At 42.3% G+C, this 19,524-nt stretch overlaps 1 long non-coding RNA gene across 1 annotated transcript in view; it reads left to right on the top strand.

The window, feature by feature from the left end:
* The first annotated feature begins 556 nt into the window (after positions 1 to 556).
* Positions 557 to 19,524, top strand: part of LOC142831156 (uncharacterized) — a 29,287-nt gene continuing 10,319 nt past the window's right edge. Inside the window, exons 1-2 of the long non-coding RNA XR_016350542.1 lie at positions 557 to 1,816; positions 8,522 to 8,682. This is a non-coding gene — a long non-coding RNA (uncharacterized LOC142831156). The remainder of the gene's footprint in view (positions 1,817 to 8,521; positions 8,683 to 19,524) is intronic.

A 19,524-nucleotide genomic window follows, 5' to 3' on the forward strand; every position in this document is an offset into this window, starting at 1 on the left:
CAAGGTCCTATTGCCAGCCTGGGGCTCCTTAGCTGCCTCTAGCTTTGGCTGGGGTTGCCAACTCTCCCAGATCGGACGCTATCTGAAGCAATGGCATCTGGTTCGGGAGAGCTGGCAGTCTGAGTTGTGATCCTAGCCTGGGGCTGTGAAGTACAGAAGTTTGGGGCGGGGCACAACTCAGCACTCCTCAATGGTTCCAATGCCGCTGTCATCCAATTCATCCTATAAGACCACAAATCTACTGAGAGCTAGAGAACGAAACAACTTCCGTTTAAACGCATTAATTCCCAGGCAAGTAGGCTGATTTCTCCCTGGGGCCAATCTTGGCTACCAAGTGAATCCAAAGGTTCTATCCTATATTGAAAACATTTTACAAGAAGGCAAAATTATTGCATTCTCCAGCAAGAATACCTACAGCCAATGGGAAAACTGAGGCCTGTGGATGGGGGGGGGGGGGGGGGGGGGGGGGGGGGGGGGGGGGGGGGGGGGGGCAAAGGGAGCAATTGCCCCGGGGTCCTATGATTCAAAGGGATCCGGGGCTCCAGCCACTTATGCTGCTGCCCCGGGCCTTTAAATCACTGCTGAAACACTGTGTGGGAGTGGAGGGAGGGCACACTGCCTTCAGCCCTGCTTCTTCCACTCTCAGGCCTGTGTCTTCTGGGAGCATGGAGCCACCATCAGCACCCCATCTTGCCCAGGAGCCCACAGAGACTGTCAGCTCTGCTGGGAAAACTATAGCAGTAGATATTTCCCACCTACCCTTGTTCTAACAAAATGTACCACATTACCCCCCATCGTTCCATTCAACTCAAATGGAACTACTCCTGTAAAATAAGGCTGGTGTGTGCACAATTGGGCTTGACATGCGGAGTGGACCAGGAGTTGGATTTGTCCTCTCTGACTAATAGGATCATGACTGAAAAATAATGGTGCACAATGCTCATAAGCAGACCAAATGTCAAAATGCTCTTGTAGAAAAAATACGTTGATGGAGCTTAAGTAATCTCATGATGCTCCATGCAAATAAGAAACTGGATGTGTAGGTTGGCAGACTGAGACGTTGATGTTGCTTGCTGGGCATTTTTTAAGTCGCCCCGTTCGGTCTTTTGCTTATGAATATTTCAAAAGCCTCACCCTCCCATCCTGCCAAGGCACACCAGCCTGACTCCAGGACTGATTCTCCATAGGAATAACTTCAGGTTTGATCCCAAGGACCTCTTTCTCATTTACTTTGGCCTAATTCTTACCTTAAGGCCCCTTTACACTGCTGGAGTCTGGGTTTTCATAAAGTAACGGGGCCTTAGTGTAAATACGAATCAAGCTTCATGGCACCAAGATTTTCTGCTACTGCTCAAGCAGTTTTTAATGATCACTCACTTAATATGAGAATGCTGTTGAACTCATAGTAACTAAATAATTGTTGGTAGCAAACATTACAAGGCACTTCAGAATTTTGTCATGAATGGAAACTGATACCAACTGGTAGCTTTAGCACAGATGGGGCTGAGTCCTCTAATCTTCCCTCTTATCCAATTCTAGGTCTGTTTACTTGGAAATCAAACACAGCATAGCAAAAGTGCCACCAAGCCCTTCTGATCTGATCACCACCCTGAGCCATAGATTCACAGGTTTGGTTTGAATGTCTTAACATGAACTCACAAAGTTCCTTCCCTCACTCCCTGCCATTGCTGTTTCCTTAGACACCATCTGACAAAGCCCCAATGGTCAACTGGCTCCTGGTCAACTCTTTGCACAGAAGCTGAATTGTCTACTTGGGCCAGTGAAAAATGAGTCTTTTTTTTTCTCTGCCTGATTGGTAAATAAGGAGGGTCCATATAGGAATAATTGCGTTAGTTTTAGAAGAGCATGAAAAAACTCACCAATCCCAACTCTGAGCCCTAGTCAAACTAATCAGGATCGATGTCCCAATATCCGAGTGGTGCTCTGGTAAAGTCCCATCTTTTGGTACATTAGCGATATAAAAACACTGACTCAAAAGGTAAGAAAAACAAACTTCTCCAGTACAAATTAAGTTCTAAAAACTAAAGTGATTTAAATGGTATAAATCACAGTAAGAATATGTAAATTTGGCCATAACTTCAGCAGTTTTGCATATAGCATTACACGCCACCTGCATGATTAATGAAGGAAATGCTTCCCAATTATGGATTGCTGAAGGTGCAGGGATAGCTGCATGCATATAATTATAGACCCAACTGAACAGATGGAAATTTTGCAACATCAAACCCATCTCTTATTATTTGCTGTTCCTTGCTCTGTAAATTCTAAGAGACCATGGAGTGCTATACATCTTGATATATAATTTCTAAGCAAAACATAACGAAGATAAGATAAAGCTTTGGACATGACAGAGTGACTTATCAGAGCGATGTCATTGGTGATAATCTGAAAAGGATCCAGAAAGCAATGAAACAAGGGACAGATGCTGCTTTTACAATCAGCAGTAAAGCATAGCTGCAGGGTTATGATTGTAATGACATTTCCAGATATACTGTATAATTGGTATTTAAGGCCAAAGTTAGGCTAAAAGAGCCTGGCTCCACCATTGCATTGTCATTCAAACATGCAAGTTTCCCTCCCTCTCCCACTCCATTAGATAATTTCTGCACAAATAGAAACAACTCAGACACCTTTCCAAAAATCTGAATGTCAGCCCTTTGCCTAGCAGCATGATCACAGAAGAGAGGAACTGAAGAGACTTGTGATTGGACCCCAAAGCCAGCCTCATGGGCCTAACCAATAATGCTAAAGTTGGGTCTGCCTGGTTCTAAAGCCAGGTAAAAGTGTCCTCTGTGTTAAAGTGAATGTATGTTTCACATGTTTTGTAAAAGGGTGGTAAGTTTTGACCCTGTTATGAAATATGCCTGCTGAAAGCGTTCAGTTTGCTGAATCACTCGTAGTGCTGTGTCACACACCTATATGTCTAAACTAAACCTAAGGGACAGCTAAAAATTGCATGAAGAAAGAAATTAAAATAGGAGGCAAAGGAACATTTTAGGCAGATGATAGGCCAGGCAGTTTCAACGAAACAGGGTTGCCAGATGGTTTCAACAAAAATACCGGACATCCTTGACATATTACAATCTATCTTTGGAAAATACCGGACATTTATATTTTCTCAATTTGTTTCCTGAACAGAAAGCTCAAATACTGGACTGTTCAGTTCAAAACGGGACACCTGGCAACCCTAAGGCCAGCTCTTCAGCTGGTGCAAATCGATGCAGTTGAAGATGTGGCCATAGTCTTAACTAGCTTCCAATGAACTCAAATGGGAGTTTTTCAGTTGACTCTAATCCATGTTGGATCAGAGCTTTTCTCCTCAGCATGCTGTTTGCTAACACAATTTATCTCTCTAAAATAATAAATGCTGTCATTTTTTCTGATTTGCTATCTCATTTGAATCTTTTTGCTTAGTATTTATTTTTTATATTTACTCAATAGGTCAAATATTTTCTATTCAAACATTTTTGGAGTGGAAAATAGGGTGGAAAATGGATTTTTTCAGTAAATGAATTTTTTGGGAGGATTCTTTTCATTAAATATTTTGGGGTTTTTGCCAAACCTTGCCTCCCTTTTTAAAATCAGGGTTGGTTTTTTTTTGAGTTGTGGTTGTGATAACACTGGCTGCAAATCTAGCTTTGGTCAATAGTTTGGGTCACACTTGATAGTGAAGTTTCATTTAGAGATGCTTTTTAAACGGGTTAATAAATAAACAGCTAATAGATGTTCTAAGTATTGTACCGGCATGAATTATAAGTGCATCAGTAAAAGGTGGAATAGAGGACGGTTAAACATAGCTATAAGCACCTTGTTAGACTCTGTCTATACCAATTGATTAACAATTAATATATCATTTATTAGCCCTTTATAAACTACTTACAAATGGAACCTCACTATGTAGTGCACAGTATGAAGTACTAGACTCTGTCTTTAAAACTTACCTGGCTCACATATGTCTAAGTAACTGATACCATCCAGGAAAGAAAATGAAATCACAGCATGAGAGGAATCAGTTCAGACTTGATCTGTACTGATTTGCTGTGCCAAGTCTACGTTTATACTCAGAGACTCTCTGATTCTTTGACCCATGGTCTTGAACCCCTGAAAAAATGATGGCTTAGACAATGTGAAGTTTGCCCTCCTCCTGCAGAACTCCATCATCTCTTCATCATCTTTATTACCACAGCTTCACCATCTTTTCCCCTTGTCCTCGTTTTATATTGATAGTGGAGTAGCTTCACGTGGATGAAATTTACAATTTTGCAGAAAGCTATTACAAGGCATATGCACTCTTTAAATGAGATGTATGCAGTATATCAGCCCTTGTACTGATCCTCTGCATTCATCCTCTGCAATTTTAGTACTTAAGCCTTTGACTTTTTACAGTGACTCTTGCTGCTCTAAAAACTGTAGCATAATGAGGAATAATCATAGAGTATGATAGCTCTATGTTAGTTTAAGGTTTAAGAGTTATAATATGTCAGCTGGTATTATTAGAATATCTATGTTGTAGGTTATTGAACAGAATATGATTAAAATACAATAATTTCAAGAGAGCCAATGTTTATGTACATTTAAAGGTTCAATGAAAAGTAAATTAAGAAATGATTTTTCAATGTTCACTGGATTAGAATCAGAGATACATAATTCCCCAGCTGCATCGTTGTCTTGAAATATTTCTGCAGTTTGTTACAAAGATGAATATCAAGTTCTTTGTTTAACAGCAGCTTGAAAAATGAGCTTAGATTTTATTTCCCATCCTAGACAAATTATGCCTTTTATCACATATTTTAAATGATAAGCTCTATTAATAACCCAAAGTCACCTCACAAACAGCTACAAGCTGGTACTAAAAATACAACATAATTGATTACACTTTCTTCTTTTTATAAGAAAGGTAAAGACATTAAGTAATTTTGCCCAAGTGTTTCTAATTTTCTAGCATTTGCAGGTTCCTTTACAAAGTCTTTTCTTTTTACACATTTTTTTCACATTTTCCAGTTCAGGATATCACTGGTGCCAGAAAAGGGAAATTGACACCAACCTGTTGTTTTCACATAAGAGCAGTTATAAATATAATAATCCATACCACACCTAGAGGCCCGCGGCCCAATCCTCCTACTGGATTCCTGAGGGCAAATCCATAAGCCCCACTGAGGTCTACATAAGCTCCGGGGTCAGCCTGCACAGAGCTAGTTACAGGATTGTGGCCTAAAATGGAAAATCAAGGTTGTATGCATGACACTCAAACACCAATGTGAAATGAATCAATTCACTGACTATTGTGGTTCCTATCCAATCCTAGTTGAACAAACTGAAGTTACATCATTTTTGTACCAGTGCCGAATTTGTTCTGATAGATGTAGTTGTTCTTGATGAGGGCTCTGTACAATTCTTCATATGTTGTGTCTAATAATTAAAATATATGCCGCTAAGTACTCTGCTCTCCTAGCTGTACCTGGGGAAAGTATGGCTTGGAGCTTTCTCTTGTGAATGGCAGAACTCTGAGCTTTTCCTATGTGCAATATTGTGTGAGGTACTTATGCTATGGACAGACAGTTCTCCTCCCCTCCCCCTGCCACACAGTGTGTCTAGAAATTCACTTTTTTTTCCTTCTGAGAACGAAACTGGCTGGTTAGGGAGAGATTTGTGGGGATTCATGACGTGATTTTTCACAGAGGCCATTTTATGTTGTTTTGTTCCCTCTATCACTGTCAAGCTAAAGCACGGTGTAACAACTCCACACTGGACCTGAAGGGGTTAATGAGTGCCTGTGGGCTTTATCAGCCTTAGCCTTCTTCTCCTGCAGTAGGTGTCAAGCCTGCAAGGAGGAGTTAAAAGAGCTGAAGGTGACTTGGAAGGGGGCTGACTGGGAAGGAAAGCAGAGTGTTGGCTCCACCTCAGCAGGGGAAAACTGACTTGCTGAATGTTCTGCGCTTTGGGACTAATGGGGGAAAGGGACCAGGTGAAGGAGAACTGGCTATGACCCTGCTGCTGGCCTAAGCTACAAATCCACCTCCAAGGAGGAAGCTGGTTGGAAAGGTGAAATTTGCCCCCTCCGCCCCTCTGACTTTCAAAAGATCCTAAATTATTGTCAAGAGACCAAAATATGTACAAAGTCCCCTAGTGTTAAGTAGTGGAATAGCAGCCATCCGAAGTCTTTGTCCTTTATACAAATTACAGCAACATACTGCTATAATAGTCAAATGTTAGCTTTTTGAGGAAAACTCTTAAGATCCAAATATTTCAGGAGCTTACTAGCCCCTGGATGCCCGGATGGCTGGTTATTGTTATTTTTTTCTTAAATAGCTAAAGTGTAGGGATTCCAAGATACCCTCTTGCACCTTAGTAATGGGCTCTGGCCGGGGGAGAGGAAAATGGGACAGACTGTTTAAAATAGAGCCCAGCTGCTGTCACAGAGCTTGGGAGTGGCTTTGAGGAAGCACCTCAGTAGCTATCTGAGAAGAAGCTTAGGGGCGCCATGTATCCATGGCAACATTCCCAGATCAGTGGAAGGTACTGACAAGAAAGGAAAGGCAAGTACATGTCAGAGAAGTATTTAGGGACTGAAAGAAAAGTCCTTAGCTGGATAAATAAGGTTCTTGGGCTTAGAGATGGTGGATGTGGGTTTCATTATTGCTTTCCAAACCAAGAGGAGAAGTACAATGAAAGACTGAAAGAAGACAGGAATGATAAATCTGATTGGGGTCAACAGCCTGGCACAAAAGCCATGAGACTTTGGGGTTTCCTGTGGGTTGGACTGAAAGGGATGGGACTCTAGATAACTTGGCCAGACAGCTGAGTCACAAGGGAGAAGTAGACCGCTCCAGGACTGAAACAACTGTCAACAAGGGATATAGAGGAGAGGATGCTATGCCAGCCTAGCTGCAACAGTCAAAGTAACATGCTTACCAGTGCCCATGAAGACTATGTGATTTCAGTTACCTTGGAGGAGGGGATCTTTACTTTATTAAACAGTTTTACATGCTCCTTTTTCTGCCCTAGTGAAACGTTTTGGTGTTTTGCCCAGAAGGGGCTGGAGTTTGTCCCATTCTCTCACTTGAATTTTTATAACAACCTTTTCCATGTAACAATGATATTCAAGTCACCTCTCTTGGGGGACTCCAACATGTGCTTGGGATTGTGGTATTTCCAGTGAATTTATCTGATCTATAAAGGCATATATTTGCAACATGTGTCCCCTGTAGCTGAACAATCGCTAACTGAGGCATAGCTGGGAAAAAATAACATCTTTAGAGATGAGCCCAACTTGCACATTTTCAAATCCAGGTCTGAATTTGAAACATTCAAATTCAGGAGTTTTCAGATTTGATACTTTTGTGTAAAGAGCACTTTGAATCTTTATCTAGATACCTAGTTCACAAAGTTTTTCACAGACCTAAAATTTTGATCCTGGGTTTTGATAGGGCTTTCAAAGTTTATTTGTTGGGTTGGGTTCTCTAGCATCCCCAAATTTAGGCCAGAAATAAGGTTCTAATCTGGATTCAAATCTGTATTAAATATTGTTTCTTCCCTGTATAAAACTGATTATAGAAAGTACTATGCCCATTTCAAGTTAGTTTCTTATATCTGACTATGTTTTTAAGCTAGCCCTTGGAGAGATAATATTTCTCCTTTGTAATGATTTTACTATTGAAAAAGTTCATTTTGGAAGACGCCTGAAAAACAATGGGGCCACTTGGGGAATTATTTTCTTCCTGAAGAATCTATCACTCTGTGGTAGCAGAGTCACTGAGATGTGTTATTTTGCTACATCCTATATCAATCTCTGTTTGATTATTATGTTATTGAGTTGCTTGTACCTTGAGAGATTAAAACACAGCTAGGTGAGTGAGAAGCAGAGAGCTACTGTGCACTTTGAATACAAGTCAGACATCAAAATAGTTTCTGAAGTATAGAACTACTGAGCTTTCGCTTTGTCACATGAGCAGAAGTTGCCTTAGGCAAAGAGGAAAGGAGCTATTTATTAAATCTGCTGCGGCTCTTTGCACTACCTGAAGAATCATACATTGTATGGAGCTATGGTTCAAACCCATCTTCTGCCTAAGGGCTATCAGATGTGGCGCTGAAGTGAAGAGAAAGGTTTTTCCCATTGTGAGTCTTTGTAAGCTGCGAACCTGCTGCTTGGTGCAGTAAGTCAATGGTTGGGCTGATTTAGAGCAGGACAGAGCTTTATTAATTTAGGACGATGGCAAGATTCTTCTTTCACTTTTCTCTAATTTAAGGAGGGCTGTTCTGTTCCAGGAAAATTTAGCAGAATGAGAATGAGTTGCTAATGAGCAAGGATGAAGCATCTCTCTGAAAAAAATTCTTTCTGCACAAAGCTATTCAAATCAGGGATCAGGTTAATTTAGCTTTAGAAATTTAGAAATCCCTACAATATTCTTCCCCCTCCACATTTCACTGTGATTAATTGTGGCTCTGCCATAGTATTCATACGCCATACTACTTCTGACAACTTTCTTCTCTTCTTCCCTAGGTGTAACTTCTCTTTGCAGTACCTTAAAAAGCAAGCCTCCCCCTACTCGGAGAAGAGAGCCGCAAGGAGCAGACAGCTGTTTTGAGGAGCCTGGGGATGCTGGCAGGAGGCAGGGAGCCTGCCTCAGGGTTCTGCAGGGCTGCTGGCTGGGCACCACATACGTAAGTGCCCCTCGGGCACAGCCTGCCTTTAGCACTCTCTCTCTCCCCTCAACTCCCTTCCCCAGGCCACCCCCACTCCTGCCCCAGGTCACCACCCAAATTCTCTGTACCACCCTCCCTCCTCCTCCAGGTCACAACTACCTCTCAGAACCTGCAGCCCCTCTGACATTCCTCCCGCAGGCCAGAATCCTCTCCTGCACCCCTACTCCCTCCCAGGCCCTGCATCCCAAGAACCTGCCCCAGATCACAACACCCTCCTTTACCAAAACACTGTCTCAGACTCCACACCCTCTCCTGCACCACAGTCCCCCACCCTGAGCTCCCTTCTACACTCAAAATCTGTCCCAGACTCTCCTGCTCCTACATAGAAAAATGGCCACTTACCAAAATCTTGGAGTGCCCTCTCCCCCTCCCAAAAAAACCCCTAGTGCCCACTCCTGGTATGTACAGACTGCTGCTGGGTTTTCTTGCTCTGCTTTATCTATCTGATTCTTGTCTTCCCCTTTATCTTTTTCACACAAAAACACACTCACCAGGTTGGAACAGTACCCAGTGGAATCCTCTGCCCACATAAGGCTAGTTCCTGGACAGATGCTATTAGGCCTTGTTTTAGAGGAGTCCCTTTTAACTTTCCCTTCCAACTCTCTTATGAGAGGAGTGCATTCTTACCTGAGTTTCAAAAAAACCTAACAAGGCTTAAACCAGCTCATAATAATATCAAAAGGCGTGATGTCAGAACAGAAGGTCTTAAATGAAGTAATGTAGACTATCTACAGACTTTTTAATTGCTACTAATTCATAATCTCCTATTAAGAGGTTACATTTTGCTCTTGTAACAATTTTGTTATGTTATTAAGTGTAATACTGGCAATTGGTACTATAAATATAATTGGTATCTCCTAAAAGCATGTTCACAATTTGGTTATTAACAAAATCTCCCCAACCTCTCCCACCCCCCAAAAAGCCATACCAAATAGAAGAAAAATAAATAAAAACCTATGAAAATCAAAAGTATATGACTTGAAAAGATAGAGCCTGTTTAAAGCTTCAGACTTCATTAGACAGATGTCCTCCAGGCAAACATCCTAGCATTACTTATTGTCATAGTTTAATATTAGACTCCTCAGTCTAATTCACAAATGGTTTCTGCATAAATCTCCCTACATTATAAATGTTATAGTCATGAATATCAGTAGCAAGGATAGCCAAATTCATTCAGAATTTGAACCTACTCAATTGTAGTGAGGCTAGAAGTTCATAACCAAACCACATAGGCCTGGTCTATACTAGACCCGGCAGGTCGGCTTAAGATATGCAACTCCAGCTACATAAAATGTGTAGCTAGATTCAGCTTGCCTTAAGCGGAGCCCTGGCAGTGTCCAAACAGTGGGAAGTTGACGTGAGCACATGCTCCTGTCAGCTTTCCTTACTCCTTGGAGACTGAGGAGATGCCAGTGGGGGCTGCTCTGAGCATTTGATTTATATGTCTATATTAGACCCACTAAATCGAACGCTAGACGATCAACCTCTGGAGGGTATAAGTATAGACATTCCCTTAGAGACAAAGAAAAACAGAGCAGATGAAGCGGGCTGTGTCCGTGAAAGCTCATGATACCATCTACATGTTTTGTTAATCTATAAAGTGCTACCAGACCATTTGTTATATTTGATCAGGTACTCATAATCCAAGCTCACCTACCAAATGAGGCTCTTGTCAGTGAACTTGCATAAAACACTCTGAAGCACAGGGAACACATCCCTCAACTCTTAGGCCAGTGATTAGGGTATTTTCCTTGGATACCCCTAGTTCAAGTTTCCCACCACTTGAGAGGTGGACATGCCACCTCTCAGGTGAGTGCTATAACGAATTAACTTTGGGATATTCTGGTGCTGGGCTTCCTTAGTCTGTTGGAACTGTTCTACTGCAGCTAAATAGTGAAAGAGTCATTGGACGAGAAAGAAAGAGCAAGCATGAGAATAACTTTGCAGCCTGGTGATTAGAGCACTGGCTGACAGGAGGAAGACCCAGGATCCATTTTCCCTGGTCCAATGACCCTTTAACTATTTATCCACAATCAAGCACCTTTACAGGGAGAGACTGATGGAGCCAGGATGATCTGACATGCCGATATTATCAGGATCATCCCCATATTAGGGCTTTGTCTCCTTGAGACATCTATACACCCACTCCCAGCAAAAAATAGTGTCCAGGTCACAAGTGTGAAAAATTGACAATCCTATAGGGAGCCCCCTATGAGAACAGCCCATAGCTTAGTGGTTATAGCACCCACCTAAGAAGTGGTAGTGCTCTGTTCATATCACTGAAGGGAAAAGACTAGGCAGGAGAGTACCCTATCCAGGGGGCTAAAAGTTATAGGGGAAGTTCACCTGCACAGCTGGATAAAACAGAGGAGGCACTTAACATCACAAGAGGGTTTATAGTTGAGAATCACAAGCAGCGGAAGGCACCTCCCTGTAGTTTGGATTTAGATGCTTATCTTGTATCCAGATAAACACAGACCCTTGCTGCCTCCCATTGCCTGGTTTGGGCAGGGAGGGTGTCTCAATTCCTGGCTTGTGTGAATTCCACTGGGAGATGCCCCTCCCTCTGATTGTTGCATAGGGAGCCCAGGTGTGGAACTCAGGCTTTAGGAATCCCAGTGACATTCAACCTCATCACACCTAAGCTTTGACAATGCAGTTAAACACACGTGGTTGGTCCGTGTCCACTGACTTGGGCTCAGGCTATGAGACTGTTTAGATGTTTGGTCTAGGGGCCCTCCATACTCACAAGGTCCAGTCAGAGCCCAAACGAATATACTGCAGTTAAACTGCCCTGTAGCCTGAGCCCCATGAGCCCAAGTCAAACGTGGGTGTTTATTTGCAGTGTAGACATGCCTGCAGTGAATCTGGTCCTTAGTGGCGCTTATCTTAGTTTCCCATCTGTAATGTGGGAGGTAAATACATTAAAGATTCTGAAGTGCTGAGAAACTATAGCAATGGGGTCCAGAGAAGTTCTTAAGACAGACGCCTCAAATGAGCTAGTTCTGTTGACTTCAATGGAGTTAGACCAGCAGAGATTCTGACCCTGTGTATGAGGTGTGTACTTGTGTGTGTGTGTGTGTGTGTGTAACATTTCATTTACTTAGGGATTTAGGGTGGTTGCATTTTTTAGTGTTTTTTTTGTGTGGGAGGGAGAAGGTATTATTTCTTATCTTACAAAATGTCATGGGGTGAAATCCTGGCCCCATCAAAGTCAACGGGCAATGATCCTGTTTTAGATTGAATTAGTTGTCCAAACAATGGCTGTACACTACACATGAAATGGTTCATGAACTTGATCTAGATTTGTTTACCTGATACAGAGAGGGAGAAGTTCTGTGACCCTCAAGTTGCACAAGGTGCTCTCAGCTCTGATAAAGAGGGAATGGCTACAGTTTTCATAGGGGAGCGAGCGCGTCTCCCAGGGTGACTTGTCTCTAGTCACAAGAAACATTTTGCCTTGAGGGGGTCCAGCCCTCCAGCAGTGAGGTGTTTCCTTGAAGCATTCACCATCTCTGCAGCTAGGGAGGAGGCTGGTGCATCACCTGAGGGTGAGCATTTCCCAGCTCCTGCCTGCCCACAGAGTGACAACTTTGGAATTCCTTGCCTGTCAGGACACTGGATTTTACTAAGAGCCCAGAAAAGCTTTGTTTTAAATTTCATATTTATCACTGTGCATAATGAAAACGTATTTTACTAAGGTAATAAAGGAATAATATATACAGTAGCCAAATATAAAACTAATCTGAACAACTGGCACAGTAACAAAAGAGGTCTTTTTCTCAACATGGTTAACAGGGATATTAAATGCAAACAGGTTATCTCTTCTAGTGCATCTATTAGAGTCATTCCCATTCTTTGCTAAGTGCCTACCTATGAGACTCTGTGTGTGTGCAATAAAACACATACTTTATTAAGCATTTTTTCTATTTTGCTATGTCAGTCTAAATTCACTTTGAAGGCAGGGATGATGGAATTGTTCAATATATGGTGTGCAGAGGGTTATGACCTTTACAATCAACCTCAGAACACTATTGTCTCTTTACTTCTGGGACAGCTGAAATGAATTATAAAGTGGCCTCATAAATCCATAATATTTTGCTAAAGCTGAGGCATCTGATTTATGCAACATTTAAGAGGTTTTTTTTTCTCATTTCCAATTTCTTTTATTTATATAAACCTCAGTTTTGGTATTCATACTTCTGACCTCAGTGATGAAAATTGAAGAAGGGTAGTCTTTTAAAAATGATATCCTAATAATGGCCCTGATCCTCATGCATTGAGTCAGTGCACGTAAGTGAGCAGTTTGTCTGAGTTCAACACAGATCTTGTGTAAGGTTATAGATGTCTGTAGGCTCAGGGTCTTAAATTTGCAGAGTTATGTCACTGAGGGGGCTATTGCAAGCTTGGGAGTACTCTTATTTATGCTGGGGGAAGTGCAAGGATGATATAAGGCCAGCTTTGGTCCCCTGCCTTCCTGCACAAGGTGAATCTCAGGTAAGATGGAGAATTGGAGGGCCAAAAATCTATTACTGCTCCCCCTCCGGTAAAACAAATGATAACATGCAATATCAAGACAGCAAAGAAAAAATGTTCACAATGCTGGGGTAATAAGCAAGTGTCTGGTAGTGCAGACTATTTAATTATTGTAAAGAGCCAAAGCACAAGCCTCACTCAATAGGACATCTCAGCTGGTTTCCTGGGGATGACAGTTCTTTCTTGACACCACATCACTGTGTGCCTTAATCAGCTCGAGACACAGACAGCAAGGGTGTGTCTAGACTGCCAAGATTTTGCGCAAAAGCAAACTTGCCAGCTGTCTACACTGGTTGCTTGACTTTGCGCAAGAGAACTGACTTTGTAATGTACAAAATCAGTGCTTCTTGCACAAATACTTTCACACTCCCACTCAGGAAAAAGCCCTCTTGCGCAAGAATACTTGCGCAAGAGGGCCAGCGTAGTCAGGGAAGAACTGTTTTGTGCAAAAAAGCCCCGATGGCTAAAATGGCGATCAGGGCTTTCTGACTCAAAATCGCGTCTAGACTGGCCATGGATGCTTTTTCGCAAAAGCATCTGTGCCAATCTAGACGCGCTTTTGCGGAAATACTTTTAATGGAAAAACCTTTCCGTTAAAAGTATTTCCGCAAAATCATGCCAGTCTAGACGCAGTCCAAGAGTTTAAGCTCTTTGCTGATTCGAGGCCTTAAGCTGAAGTCATGGAAAATGTGGCACTACTAAAGCTGCTCCTCTCTTAGACCTCAGCGGAGGTTGTGCTTGCCTAAGCATCCGCCCATTACTATGCTGGTTAGTTCATGTGCCCCTCTGTATGCTGAGGTGAAAGCCTGGAAGAAGAAGAGGCAGATGTGACCACGTCTCCAGCCACTGTCACTACCTCAGCTATAACTATTGGAGGTTTTGTCTCAAGACTGTGCCTTTACTAGCAGCAGTGAAAGCCTGCATCAGGGTGGCTGTCCCTAGCTCCAGGCCTGGGCTGGCGTTCAGGTCTGAGTAAATTTGGTGCTGAGTCCTTCAGAAAATAACACCTGGTCTGAAGTATTAAATTGAGAGGATAAGTCCAGGGAGTAAAAGTAATACTGGGCTAGGCTACGAGCAGCAGGGAAGTGTTTGTTCTGTGCTTTGCTTATTTCAGCACCCCGTGTCTGTGACACTGTCTGACACTGCTTGATTAAGACACAGACACTGTGGTGTTGTCAGGAAAGAATAAAGAGGCCTCTCAGTGCCCATGGTCACTCACAAATATTCAGCAGGGAAACTTCTAACCTCCAGTTTAGACCAGAGCAATAGAGCCCTGCAAATCCACACATATCTGCTTTATATGGGTGGGTATCTGTATCCACAGATGTGGATGCAGATATGAAATGCTCATTTTTGCGTAACTGTCTATACATTTTGTATCCACGCAGGCCTTTCCAGCACAGTGCTCTACCTCCACCATGCAATCTTATGGTCCAGCCTACCCTTACACAGTCAGAAATAGCCTTTTTTTAAAATATGGACGTTGCCTCTTGCCCCACACACAAGTTCCAAAGGCTAGTTTTTATTGGGAGATCTGATGTGCTGCATTTTGTTCTCCAAAAAGAAAAGGCGAGTAAGGGTTCGGTAAAGAGTGATCACAGAACCCCGTGCTACGTTGGCACCTAAGAAAAGGACTCAATGGGCAGGGAAATCAAGCTACCCACTTATCTTTCGAGGTGGTGCCTTCATAAGAGGGAGGAGGCATTTTTGTCAGGGTGTTGCAAAGAAGTGTCTGCTTCTTCTGCAAATAACGACAAGTCTTTAGTCTCACCAGCTCTCCACCTGGCACTTCTTGCAAGCACTGAATTCACATTTCCTCACTTTTTTTGTTGGAGCTGTGCAACCAGCACCTCAAACTACACTTAGAAATTGGTTTGGCTGCTGACATTATTCAATATATTGAGGTTTATTTCTGCTCGTTTTGAGTGGTTGGAAAGGGCTTGGCTTTTTAGTTAGTTTACTTTCAGGACAAAACTTGGACAGGACATCCCCCGCCTACTTCTTTATATTCCTCTCACCTTTGCAAAATGGTATGAAATATGAGTCTCTCCTCTCACTTAAGGTTGCGTAATTGCAGGCTCTGTCATCACAACCTTCAGCTGAATGAGGATTCAGAATGCGTACACATTTGCATGTCCTCAGTATCTGAGTAGCTATCTGACCAAAGTCTGTGTGTTCTGACTGTGACGGGTTTCATAGACTATAAAGCAAGAAGGAACCAATGAGTTCATCTAGTCTGTCCTCCAATGTAACACGGGTCATTTAACTTTCCTGAATTAATTCCTGTTTGGATGGATCGTTCTCTCTGCCTCACTGCCCTCATGTTAGGGCTGCAACTAGTGGGAAATGTTCTTCTCTTCCCACTTCTGACTCTTCCCTGCACATCCTGTCAGTGCCAGGTGTTTTCTCTCCCCTTACTTTTCTCCTGACCTATGGAGAGTTGGAGAGCCCAGAGGCATTCTGCTTCCCCTACCATCTAGCATAGCTCCTCTTCATGACCCTTGAGATCCAGGGATCCATTTTCGCCAGTCCACTTCAGTTCTTCTCACCCCAACTCCTTTATAAAATACTTGGTGGGTAATTCACCTTTTCCTCCTGCTCTGTACAATAGAGCTGATTACTGCCAGGGTCAGGTGGTTATCTGAGCTAATTAATATTTCCAGGAGCAGTAGGAAATATGTACAAACCTCATCTCCTTGGTTTTAATTACAATATCGGTGCAATCAAATTCCTTGTGGATATACCTCCCGCATCGGCTCCAAACAATTTTTGACTTGTTCATTAACGGTATCACCAATGTCTTTAACTCATGTTCTGCTGTCATTACAATATAATTACTCTAATGCATCTTTTCTGAGCAACATCCTCCAAAGCCAAAAGCCACTGAACATCCTATGTAATTAGGGACTAGAGATATTAACATACAGTATCAGCTTATGTCAACAATACTCCTCTGGCTCCAGCGTTTTATATATGTAGGCAATCTGGCACAAATCTACTCTGCCATGTTCTCTTGTTGTAATAAAATATTTACCGCAACACTCAAAGAGCCCAGTGGAGCTTGAGATACCATTGTTCTGCGTGCTTTACACCCCTGTAAAAGTCATGGTCTGCTCTGAAGGGCTTACAATCTGGAACCAACAAGAAATGAATGGCAGGAAATGGCGGACAAGGAAATGACCCAGGTTAAGAATTGCCCAGCTTTGCTAGTTTCATGGACTGTGTTTTTAAGCAGGGTAGAGGTAAGGGAAAAGGAGTCAGAAAAAAGGAAAGAAGCAGAGGGTGAACAGTAACAGCTTTGTCCTCTGGCTAGCCATGATCAGCAGTCTGGGTTTTGGTAGACATCACAGCAGAGGAGTCGTGAGGAAGGATTAGAAGAAATACCAGGTAGTAACTGTTCAGATTACACCAGAGAGGATATCTCTGTGCAGTATGGGAGAATCATGGAGGTGTTTAAGGGGAAAGCTGACTGGTGAATGGTAAAAGCTGGTCATATGAGTGGAGCAAAGGCCAAGGTCAATGCCCAAATTGATACCAAATCAACTAGGTAGGATGAGGTTAAGTTATGAAGAGCCTTAAAGGTAATGACAAGAAGCTTTTGTTGAATGCAAGCTCAGAGAGGGATGCAAGCTGGTGTCTGAGGGAGCTCAGAGAGGGATGAAAACAAGCCAAGATGGACTGTTTGAACTGAAGCTTTTTTCTCCCCTCTCTTCCTACAGAATTAAGGAATAAAGGAAACATTTTGACTGTGTAACGATAAGCATGGGCTGAGATTTTCAAAGGAAGTTAGGGAATTTAAATAAAAATTATGTGCCTAACTCCCTTAGGTGCCTTGGAAAATGCTAGCCAGGATCATTATGTACATCTTGTAAACATGAATGTGTAGGACATTATGGAGTATATATTTGGGCTATTTTGGAATTTGACAAAAAATCATTAAGTCTTACCATTTAAAGAAAGTCGTACATTTAAAATTGTAAAATTATTTTTAAATGTACAAAAATGTGCTGCTCTGGATGCTTCTGGGAACACTTGCAATAATCCTAGTAGTCCCTGTAAGTGGAACATGTCCTATTATGAACTGAAAAAAGGAGTAAAAACAGGTAGGATCATATTTATGGCCTTTACAAAATGCAGCTGGGGCTTATACTCTCCTCTGCAGGAAGGCATAGAAAGATGAATTGAGGAGGACCCCTGGGTTGTTTTGCCTCAGAAAGCTACTAAGGAAGAGCAAGAAAACCAGGATGAGGTTGTCCCTGGAGCAGCTTTAGAGGAATTGGCCTCTAAGAGCATGTCTACACCAGGGACTTGTTTCAAAATAATTCCCCTTCTTTCAAAATAACAAGCAGAGCGTCCACAAAGCAAGCTTATTATTTTGAAATAAAGGGCTGGTTATTTTGAAATAATAGCTCTTGCTTTCCTTGGGGAATAACAGGAGTTATTAATTCAAAATAAGTTATTTAGAAATAATTCCCTAATGCAGACATGCCCTAAGTGACTAGCTGCTAGCCTGGTGACCCTTCCACAAGGCCCTCCCAGACTAGGCAAAATAAAACTCCTGGATTGTAATGAATAAAACATCACTCCATCATAATTAATAAATGCAACATTTTGATCAGGGTCAATCAGCAAAATCTCACCTTTTCCCAGACATCACCAGCCTTTCTCCAAAAGGCCAAAGTAAAGAGTTGGGCTATAGATTGTGCTCTGAACACCTGACAGATCAAGGTCTGTTTAGGACAGTCATCCTGCCTCTAGGCCTTTAGGGACAACTAAGTGTCCCAGCTGATGTTAGCTGTCAGATTCAGATACTATATCTATACTGCAGCCGGTGGTGTGATTTGCAGTTTGTTTAAATATACCTGTACTAGCTTTAATCTACCTAGCTTGCTAAAAATAGTAATGAGGACATGGAAGCTTGGTATATCAGAGTTACCTGTGTAATCCTGCACTCCCCGTCCTACCAGATATGTACTTGCTTGTGCATTCCATATGGAAGCCTATGCTATAGCATCCTCGCTATTTTTAGTGCACCAGCTAGAGTAGAGTGAGACCACTACAAGAGCTCCAAATTGCACCCCCTAGCCCCCAATTTTAGATGTACTTAAAGTTTAGGAGCATTGGGATGTAGGACTTTGCTGTGAATCTATCCCTGATTTCAAGGAGCGCCCATTGTATCTACTGCAGACAGCAGGGAGTTTCAACATGTAAAAGGGAAATACTGTTCTATTATAACATCACATTGGCATTGTCAGATGATTCATGGGCTCTAGAGATCACAGACATTACTAGCTCAGCACATCTTTCCCAATCATCATTTGTCATGTGTGAAAACCTCCCATGGTCCTGAAATGGATTTGTTTTCTGTATTAGCTGCCGGAAATATAACCAACTTCTTACTGGAGAGCAAAATAAAAACAGCATTTTATTGTTTTATTGAATATTTAACTATTTATTTTGGAAAACGGCATCTTGTCGCTAGGAGAAAACATGTCCACTTAAAAATACAGCTGCCTCCTTTCCTGAGAAAAGCTGTCAACACCCAATGTCATCTTCTGCATCTTGAGTGAAATATTTGCAAGTCCCAGTTCCATTTTAATATCCAAGGCTCTTTCCCATCTGTATGCAGCTGCAGAAGAGTAGTTTTTGCCTCATTTAGAAGAGCCAAATGATGGATTTCTCTCTCCAAAAAGCTGAACAAAGCAAAGCCATGGACTTTTCTATCCATTTTTCCTAGGACACTGCCATTCCCCATGTATATTTGCCCAATACTCATATCCTCATAAAGTGCTGATACCTGATTTGTCTTACTAAGGATTACACCTGTTCCAATCAGCCATTTTTCCATTTTATTCTCTCTGCATAGCTACTCTGTCATGTAAGATTGCCTAGATTACTTATTTGTGTTAACCTCACTGTAATAAGGACTAAAGACCTGGGAACAGCCAGCCCTGTTTACTAATCAGATCCATCTGGGAATCTCTGCAAAGAGCCACAGGAAGGAGTGAAGGGGAAAGGTAACTTGGAACTACAACAAGAAGCTGCAGGAAAGGACAGCTTTTGCAGTAGTCCCTGAAGAAGGGATACTCCAGGTGGGAAGCCCTGTGGGTCACATGGAAGCCTGTGAGCCACATGGAAGCCTGTGCCATGGCATCCTCATTACTACTTTTGTGTGTTGGTGGTGGTTTGGACCAAACAATGTAACCTGGAGGGAAGGGCTAAAGACTGATTTGGGCATGGCTGAAAATTCCCCAAGCTGGTGAG

The sequence above is a fragment of the Pelodiscus sinensis genome, chromosome 12 (assembly GCF_052426305.1).
Source record: "Pelodiscus sinensis isolate ZL-2025 chromosome 12, ASM5242630v1, whole genome shotgun sequence".
Classification (NCBI taxonomy): domain Eukaryota; kingdom Metazoa; phylum Chordata; order Testudines; family Trionychidae; genus Pelodiscus; species Pelodiscus sinensis.